At 38.7% G+C, this 9,910-nt stretch overlaps 1 non-coding gene across 1 annotated transcript; it reads right to left on the bottom strand.

Moving 5' to 3' along the window:
- Positions 1–5,740: 5,740 nt before the first annotated feature.
- Positions 5,741–5,824, bottom strand: TRNAL-UAA (transfer RNA leucine (anticodon UAA)). The gene has a single exon. It is a non-coding gene; the product is annotated as a tRNA-Leu (tRNA).
- Between the last annotated feature and the right edge of the window lie 4,086 nt (positions 5,825–9,910).

Genomic DNA, 9,910 nt, shown 5'->3' with positions numbered 1-9,910 from the left:
TGACTTGCCAACGAGAACGAAAGACGAGGTCCGAAAGCCAAGGTCTTAAATATTTAGCTGGCTAATTTTCACCGAAGACTTTTTTGGTGTTTCTGGCACGGGAGAGAGAGAAAAAAAATGAAGAGAGGGGGAGAGAGAATTGTAAAGAAATGCCGTGAAAATAGTGAAGGTGGGCTGAAATGTCCTCCAGACTGAAATAATAATGAGAGGCGCCAGGGCCCTTTAATCACGATATTAAACATTTACGATTGCCCGCGATGGAAGAGGGAGAGAAAGAGAGACTTGAGACTTTTCACGCGACTCTGATCCGATCTCTTTGCTTTCGCATCTTTTCTCATTTTTTTGCTTTCCACCCTTTTTCACCCCGCACCTCCCTCGCCACTTGCCACTCTTTCCAGTACAGCGAGGGCTCGTCTCTCTCTTCTTATTTATGCTTCTCGTTTATCGTTTGTGTATGAGCATTTTACCGTGGTGGCTTTCATCAAAAGTATACTCTCTGCGTGACAATAAAGCAAACAAAAAAGAAAACGGAATAGCGAAAACGAAACAAAAGGAAAATGGCAATCGTCGAACGTACCAGACACTTAAAAATATTGGATAGGGAAAAACCGTATCGGAAGACATTTTTTCTCGGGACGGATGTGAAGAAAAAAATTTGATTACCAAACTACTCCACAAGGTATGAATTATTTTTTTGAAAACGTTATGTCGAAGCTGCAGGAAACTAGAAACAATTCGAAATCATGAATGATCTCCAATAAATATAAAGGAATGAAAATTAGAACGATAAATTTCGAGCACCTTATTTCTAAAGATAACTTTCTAGTTGCTAAAAATTACTAATTTGAGAAACTTATAACACTGTGCCCGAAATAGTGGCAGTGGTGACAATTCTTATCGAATTTATCATGAGGTTTTAGGAAAATATACTTTTGAAACAACAGATTTTGTCACTTTCAGATTTTCTCTGATTTCCGATTCTCATATTTCGTTGAAGATGAATCGATCCCTCACAAAATATTTTGTTTCATGAGATTTTACGTGTTCGTGAGAATTCATCGTGTTCTCTGATAAGTCTCAAGAAATATGTATCGGAAAATACCATATTTTCGATTGCAGAGACGTTTTCATATGAGATTATGTCTCTAGGCCGTTTATATTGATGACACGTCACGGAGCCCTACAAACATACATATATAGGATGAATTCTGTACTCGAGCAGATATGACAACAACAAAAAAATCCGTGCGTGCTCGGACCAACCTCAATCTAGTTCTCGTCCGTTTGTTTTCCTTCTACCACAATTTGTCATCCATTGTCACTGTCCGGCACACCCACGCACAGACATGGACACATATTCTCGTTGGCAACTCCCGCGAATCTCTCATCCGTACTAAGCGTTATTTATGATTTCGGACCTGGTTGATTAATAATTTTTTCATTTTTTCTTTTTCGTTTTGTTTTGCCCTCTCTCGATCCGCGCAACCTCCTGCATCCGGCTCTTGAACGATACTTCAAAATAGTTGACACCTTCCCCTAAATGCATACACGCGCACCCACACCAATTTATTCGGTCCCTCTTACATCACTTTTACTCGAGTGCACGGTTCGCACAACAGATCATATTTTTCGCAAGTGCCCCGGAGCTTTTCGACCGGAAAGCGCTCGATTCGATGTTTCTCTCTCACGCTTCTCTCGCTAATATCAGAAAGCTGACCAGTTGGAATAAAAAATGACTTTTCGCTAGGACGGCTACGAAGAATGGAGCATACGTGAATCTGACACGTTCGAGATTAGGCTCGGCAAGGGCCCAGCGATCGGAGTTGCGTAAGAAATTTTTCACTGTTACTCTTGGACGCAGTTCAAGACAAAATGTTCTTGCAAAAATGTTTATTAAATAATTTACTATTCGAACTTCATTTTTTCCGGAGAATCGGCCTGGTCACATTTTCGTGAAATTCGACCACTTATTCGATTCGCAATATAGGAAACGTTTGAGGGGTTCAAATTCGGACAAGTACTTAACAGTTTTCCCCGTTTTCGAGGCGCGTCATACACGAGTTTGGAAGTCTCCTTGTTCTCGTCAAGATTAACTCAAATCGATGTGTACAGACGTGAACACGAGCGCCAGAACGCTCCACTCGGAGATGAATTTAATATTCGAAATCCGCGGGGCTAACGTGATTTCACGGGACGTCGTGTTCGAACGCCTAAGCATTACAAATACGATTTTCTCGACAGAGTCCATGTCGCGATCCACGAAGGGGCTCGAGCAGTGAATTCCAGCCGAACAGCACTTTAACCGGATATTCATATTTATATATACGTGTACGAGTTTCCAGTTTTTTCCGAGGTTTACCCTCCAAGCGCGAGACAGCATATCGAGTTATGGGTCCATCGCGGATTTGCCTGACTCGATTTACCTTCTCGAAACGTACATCTACTCACGAAAGTTTCCGACTATGAATAGATAATCGCATCGCCTGTTTGTTACCCGCGGAGAATCTCTAATTCGAAGCAAAGAGATGAAGATTTCAATCAGAATTTCTATTTTTCAGTTTTCCTCAAACTTCCTTACAACTTGTGAACGTATGATTGATAATTTCGGCATATCTTCCGAGTAGGAAACACAGTGGAAAATGCAGGCATTGGAAAACAGTTTATCAGTCACTGTTTCTTCACCCTATCGAGAAGATAAAGCGAGAGAGAAGCAGCTTTCGTCTCCCTCTGGAGCAATTCGTTCCCCCTCGAGTTCTCGTCGACCCCGCAGCTCTTTTTCCCCGCTTTTTTCTCTCGAATCGTGGCTCTTCCGTCACGAGAGAGCGAGCCACCCCTTGACTCTGGGGTGGTCGTTTTGGGCGCCCATAACCCCGCCATTGTATCTTCTCCTTGTTAAATATATATATGTCACTAAAACTATATACAAGGGTTGTCTAAAATATGTCCTCGTGATTTCACCCTCTTTCTCTTTCCCCCGCCGCTCTTTTAACATTCTCTCGGTAGATGCGGATATGCGATATACCGTGGAAAGAGAAAAATCGTGATACGCGATGCGGTAACGTGAGAATTACAACAGATGCGACGGAACGAAATTACAAGTGTTCGCGGCCTCCGAGGCCATTCTGTTGTGCTTTTCTTTTTGGGCGAAATTGTTGTGACAGCCGTTTCAAAGGACCTCCTTATCGAATTTTTATTTATATGCACTCGTACGTAGACATGTACACGATTTTTTTACGCTAGTGTACACCGGCTATTATATAACAGCGGACAAATGAGGTGCGCGTGTCTGTTTATGTCGTTTTTCACATAAAATATCGATCGTATTTCAGGTTTTTTTTTCAATTGCTCCCACGTGTTCCTTTTGAAGGAAAAGCGATTCGTTACGTAAAATGTAGTCACCGAATCTCATTCGATTGCGTCAATTTTCACGAACCTCTGGAGTTTAAAGCATTTATGAGAAAATCAATAACGATTTTAACTTCGAGTCGGAGAATTGTTCATTGCAGCTGTCATCGTATCTTTTTTTTTTGTCAAATTACAAAAAAGCGTGCTTGGACACGCTGCGCCGCGAACTCCGTTTATTAAAAAGAAACGTGAATCCTTTGACATTTTGATAGAATAACGGTAAATAATGTTGAAAGGAAATAATAAGAGCACAAAATATCTTCCTGAGTTCCACGATAAAAAGCATTATTTCGAAGATAATAGCGAGCATTTTTCTTTACCATGATTTTGTGAGTGCGATGACATAAAAATGGACGCATTTCTATATAATACAAATGAAGGGATGGTGCAGTCGTGATTTTTCTCTTGGGTCCCCTACGCGGCGGGGGAGAGATAATTGGTACGCGAGACCTTCTGACATGGATGAACGGACGATCGATGTTGTGAAATTAGTTAAGCACAACTCCCGTATTTGTACTCTATATATACATTATACTCAAGTATATACGTATACATTGCTCTCGTTTTTGTGTATTACTGCTCCGGACATTGGCTAATCGGTCCATGACTATTCATCGAGAGTCATTTGTACCAGTGAGCCCGTTAGTCTCGCAAATTAACGCTTCCGTTCGCGCATTTGCGTCTACTTTAGCCTTCTCTCCTCTTCCTTTCTCATTTTCCCTTGACACGCGCACAGAAAACGACTCCACCGACGATACATTCGAAGGCTCGAAAGCTCCGGTCATTTGTCTTGAGCTTGAATAGAAAGATAGTTGCGTTGGTGATTCAAGAACATTTCGAGATTGCGATAATACACTAATTCGTATTCGTTAAACTGCCTTTTCTCTTCCTCTTCGTCTCTGTTCACCTCGTCTACTCGTTGCGAGCATTAACATATCTGGATCGACTGATTTATCTGCCATTTTATCATCTAAACGGAAATCGAACAAAACGACTGTTTTTTAAATTTTATTCCTGAGGCATATCGATTATTGCAGAGAATCAAAACAATTATTCGTAATGGACGAAAAAATTATATTTGATGGGCAAATAATGTGTAATTTCTCAATTCGATTATCTTTTATATGGATTCACATCGACTAGTATTGAATTAGCTATTAACACGCGTTGAAAATGATTTTAAGCCAACTCTGAACTCTCTCTTTTCTGAAAAATTCTTTTTTTTAGATGATTTTCATACATAGAGTTTCGAATGAAATTCTATGTAATTAATATGCTTAATAATTTCGATCAAACGTTGCTCACACGTAAGTTTGTTTAATCGTTTAATTATATTACGAATGTCGTTCTTGATATTACTTTATGTATAGATTTAGAGTAGTTCAAAATTTCGTCATTTATTTCAATTCTTCGTTAACTATAATTATTTACAATTTTGATGCATAAATTTTAATTAAATGACATACGGATTATTTTCTCACTTTTTAAAATATTGACGACTTTTATCGAATCTGACGATATCATGTACAAATACTGTTATGTGGAAACAAAAATACAACGTTAGAGACAAACGAAGGATGAGCGAGAAAGTTTAAAAAGAAGGCTCTGAAATTTTTTACCATTAAGCGTACTGTAGCGGTACTACGTGAAGTAATCTCAAGAACGAGACTCATAATATTGTTACGGTTTCCCCTCTAGTGTGTGTATATATTTATTTTATTACTGAAATGAAGATCTTATGTTCCCTGACAACGATCGTTTTTTGTAATAAACAAGATAAAAAACAAAGAAGATCCACAAACCGCAAGCGATACATATCACATTGTGGCCGCCAAAATAGTCGAAGACAACTTCGAAGGAACGAGACTCCAACGATACAAACTGGGACATCTACTACAAAGATTCATTTAAAAGCACAAACCTCCGCAGTTAATACAACCCTTAACTAGTGGAGAATCAATGGATCTCCACTTGTATTCCTTCCTACCGCCAAACACACAGAACTATTTATTGTTATTATTAATAACAGATCATAGTTGTAAAATGACAGAAAAAAAACATCACATTGTATTCTGATGTATAATCAATCGCTCCATACTTTCTGAAAAGTAGTTCGACTATTTATTTCGACCACAACGTAACAATATGATTAATGGCTTATGGTTCATTTGTAAATTTGAAGTAATAGGTTATATTCTAGACTCACTGCTCCATTGCGTCAACCATAAAACAGTAAATTTCTTAGCTCTCATTTCAAATTCGTCTAAAAAAAAACCCAATTTCTATTAAATAAATTTTTTCATTGCATGGTGAAGTTGAGAGGGAAAAAAAATTTTGCTAAGTGTGGGGTTCGAACCCACGCTCCCATATGGGAACCAGAGCTTAAATCTGGCGCCTTAGACCGCTCGGCCAACCTAGCTCATGATAGTTGATTCGCGATATCCATTTGATATTGTTAGCTGACGTTATTGCGTTTGTCGCTTATTGCTTTTAGTTTCCGATTAGATTTAAGGGATCCGTTTATAAAAAATCGCAGTAGTAATTCCTAAAATATGAAATCCTCAAGATTATTGTTAAGCTTATTACGAATTAAGGTGAAAATAGCGTAAACATTTTTATACGTTAAACAAAACGTTTTCGTACCGACCATAATAGAAGCATTTAGATATTTACCCATAAATTGGTGATCGCAGTGTTGAAAATATGTATTCCAGTTTTATTTTCCAATGCCACTCTAGTAAATTGGGTTGATGAAATTGGAATAGAGTTAATAAAGTTTAAATTGAAAAAATAGTGCTCCATTTTTTATACGTCTTCACTGAATGAGAGTTGTCGAAGAGCTGATCGACCAAGTGTCCGGAACAGTGACTCGAACGTAAAGAACAAAACGGGCCTGTGCCTCGATCCCTTATTACTTTTATTGTTTGTATACTTGACATCTTATAAACACGTTGGCAGTCCTTCATTCGCTTCAACTCGTACACATTAGTGATAGCATTTCACGTCGAACGTATTCGTTTGTTTCTTGTCATTGTTCGCTCACATTTTTCTGTAGTTGAAAATCCATATTGACCTTCTGTCAAGTTTAAAAACTGAAACTTATTCATTTTATTTTTTGCTTAATTATGATAATTTTGTTACGTCCCCGTAGAAGATTTTGAATTGGCAGGGGGTATATGCAACACGGTATTGACTCTTCTTTTGGGTCAAGACACTCAAGTCCTTTACCCGGGGACGAGAGCCACGTCGATTGAGTATGGGAGAGCAAGAATGATATTTCCTTTTTGCGAGTTAGATTGATTTAGACCCCGATGGCATGCAGATGATGAACCCTCTGGGGGGTGACGATGTGGTTTGTTTGAATAAAAGAGTACTCACAGGGTTTTTCCTTGCTGGGTTAATTGATGTTACTCTTTATTGGAAGGTACTGGTTGTTCCCTCTTATATTTCTTTACAATGGTCCGGGTTGAAGCGTCGTCGTAGGTTTCGAGCAGTTACAAATGCTCGCTCCGAGATAGGTTACAATATTTATAATTATATTTGTTGTAATTATAATTGGAATTTCCGCTTTGGTTGAGTCTGAGATATTGAGTGAGATTACTTTTCGAAATTTTCTAAGTTCAACTTTGAACAAGAGCCGATGAAAATTCTAAGTCCTTTTCTTTAATTATTCGCGGGCGTGGTAACAAAGACTTCTTGAGACAACTGATTGGATCTTTCTTTTTATCTGCGCTTCCTTTCTGCGCTTCTTTACTGCCTTCTGGGCACTTGCCCCCCGTTTTATAGGGTTTCCCCCATCTATTTCTTTTCTTCTGATTGGTTCGCTAAAATATGGCGTGATTTCTGCGTCTTGAGGGATGAGCTTTGGAAGTTCTGGGTCGCGCATGTGACCTATTTGCCCATAGCCAATGATTTGCAGATAATGAAAGGAGGGGGTACCCGTGGCTTTCTTGCATATGAGCCGAACAACAGTTTTATGTCTTTTCTAGCGCGTATTTCGGCGCATAATCTTGACCGCAATAAGCGTCTCTTGGTGAGTCTATCCGTGTGGCGCGTGTCACAGTGAAGCTGTGTGAGTCTATCCGTGTGGCGTGTATCTCTTAGCATGATGAGCTGAGTGAGTGTTTACTAACGGTGTACAGTGATTTTATCAAGTTAGGCAGCCACTTTTGCCTTGCCTTGATAATTTTTATGCGCTGATATATTTGTTTTTTAAAATGGGAGACTTATTTTTCTGTGTACTACATTTTCTCTTACTTTGTATCTAATAGGTTTTTCATTAGGTCAGGGGTTACTGATCATGATGTAACAATTTTAACGATAAATTATATTCACTTTTAAGATCTTACAGTTTTTCACAAAGACACATTTTAATAGTCAGACCCTCTTAATAGGATTCAAGAAACAAAAACAAAGTTCATTTTTGATCGAGTAGGAAAATATTTATTGCAGTCAGGAGGTATTCATTATTCACAATGTAGAAAAACGTCTCAATTGACGATAAAATTATAGTTTATCTGGTGCAAAATAACAGTATTAGACTCTAATCGGAAGAGAAGTTGAGAGATCCCGAGGGTTTGTCTGGTGAAACAAGACTGCCCAGTCAAGTCCTCGCTCGTGTTCTCCAGAGTCCATTCTGGGCCTTTTTTTATGACGATCACTCCGTCAGCCTCTTTCAAGAGCTTTCCTTAAAAAAATAATACCCTTAAGAATCTTGTGCCCAGCGAAATGTGAAACAGGCAAGGCACTGTGATTTGGTCGTGTTACGTCCCGGTAGGAGATTTTTGAAATAGAAAGGAGTGCAACACGGTATTGACTCTTCTTTCGGGTCAAGACACTTAAGTCCTTTCGAGAGCCACGTCTTTTGAATATGGGAGCGTAAGAATGATTTTTGCAGGATAAATTGTTGTAATCCCAGTGGCTGCAGATAAACCCACAAAGGTGTGAATATATATATATTCAAATATATATATTTTAAGTGAGTACTCACGAGATATTTCTTGATTATTTATCGTGGATTATTTATTACTCGGATTTCTCCTGATTTCCTTTATCTCTTTCTTTATCTCTTTATCTCTTTATCACGACACTTAAGTATTTCACTCAAGAACGAGAGTTGCGTCTTTTAATATGGGAGCGTAAGAATGTTTTTTGCGAGTACGATTGTTGCAACCCCGATGACATGCAGTCGTATCTCCACATATAAATGAATTCTCACAGAATATTTCTCGATTATTTCAGGTAGATTATTTATTGTGCGGATTTCTCCTTCTTCCCTCTTGCAACCTTCTTATACACTGTGGTTACTATTTCTATTACATTTTAGTCTGCAAATTCAAAGGTTAACATCAAGGTGTACGTAAAAACCGTCCGTCTCAAAGAGTCTATCGTTGTAGAGACATAAGCAAAATTGGTTTTGGTTTTTTCCACGCTGAACGTAAAATGAATCGTCACGATTTTTCCACATAGGCTCCTAATTGTAATAAATCGACCCTTATTATTTCACGTTTACGTTCATCTAATCTATCATCTGATTCCAGACATTTATATTGGAGCTACTATAACTTAAGAACCTTAAGTAATATACGTACAACACATACTGGAAGAAAATATTACAAATATTTGAATAAAATACCCATCACTCATGCATTTATTATATTTATTCATACGTGCCCACGTTTCCTGTCAATGACTAATGGAGAATCGGAAAAAATTGTTTTTGCTTACGGTGTATGAAAGATTGAGCCTGTTTACTCGATTAGTGTCGTGTCAATCAATTCTTGATCAAGATTTCAATGTCAATTTGAAATATTCATGTATTCTGCTCACATGAATAAGAAATAAATGTAATGTTCAATAGGCTTGATGATTACGATTATTATCGCAATGAAAATATGGCGGAATAGGAAGCGGACAAGAGAAGAAAACATTTCCATGGCTCGTTGACATTTTATGTGTGCATATCAGAGACTTCCGAAAAGGGTACACGCAGAGGAGTGTCTTTTGTGGCTGGAATTGAGGAGAAAGAGAAAAATGCGAAAGATCTCCCACCCTTATGAAAGAGAAAAAAGCAACTCTGGTCACGGTCCATAGCATCAAAATCACCAGCAGCGTCAATTTCAGCAAGGGCATTTTTTTCTTTTAACTCACTGTCAAAATGCGTTTCTGTTAGTTTTCTCCACGACACACCTATACACGTATAAAGGAAGAGTAAGAAAGACGAAAAATATTTAAGTCACTGTCCCTCCTCACCGTGCATTTTTCTTTCGTGGTTCCATTTTTCTCGCGACAATTCGTTTCTCGCGCGCTTCATTTACTTCGGGCGTGTAGCATCACAGAAGAGCAGCAGTTCCCCCCTCGCTTTTCATTTTTGTCATGCCGACTTGTGTGTGATGCGAGCTGTCGGAAGAGACGAGAGCGAGAAAAAAGTTTTCAACCCCCTGTGTAGAGACAATCGACCAGGAGCAGAGGGGGTCGAGATGAATGTTTTGGGGAGAGAGAAAAC

This window comes from Venturia canescens, chromosome 8 (assembly GCF_019457755.1).
Source record: "Venturia canescens isolate UGA chromosome 8, ASM1945775v1, whole genome shotgun sequence".
Lineage (NCBI taxonomy): Eukaryota > Metazoa > Arthropoda > Insecta > Hymenoptera > Ichneumonidae > Venturia > Venturia canescens.
Note: the sequence above shows the minus strand (reverse complement) of the source record. Positions and strands in the feature narration are given on the sequence as shown.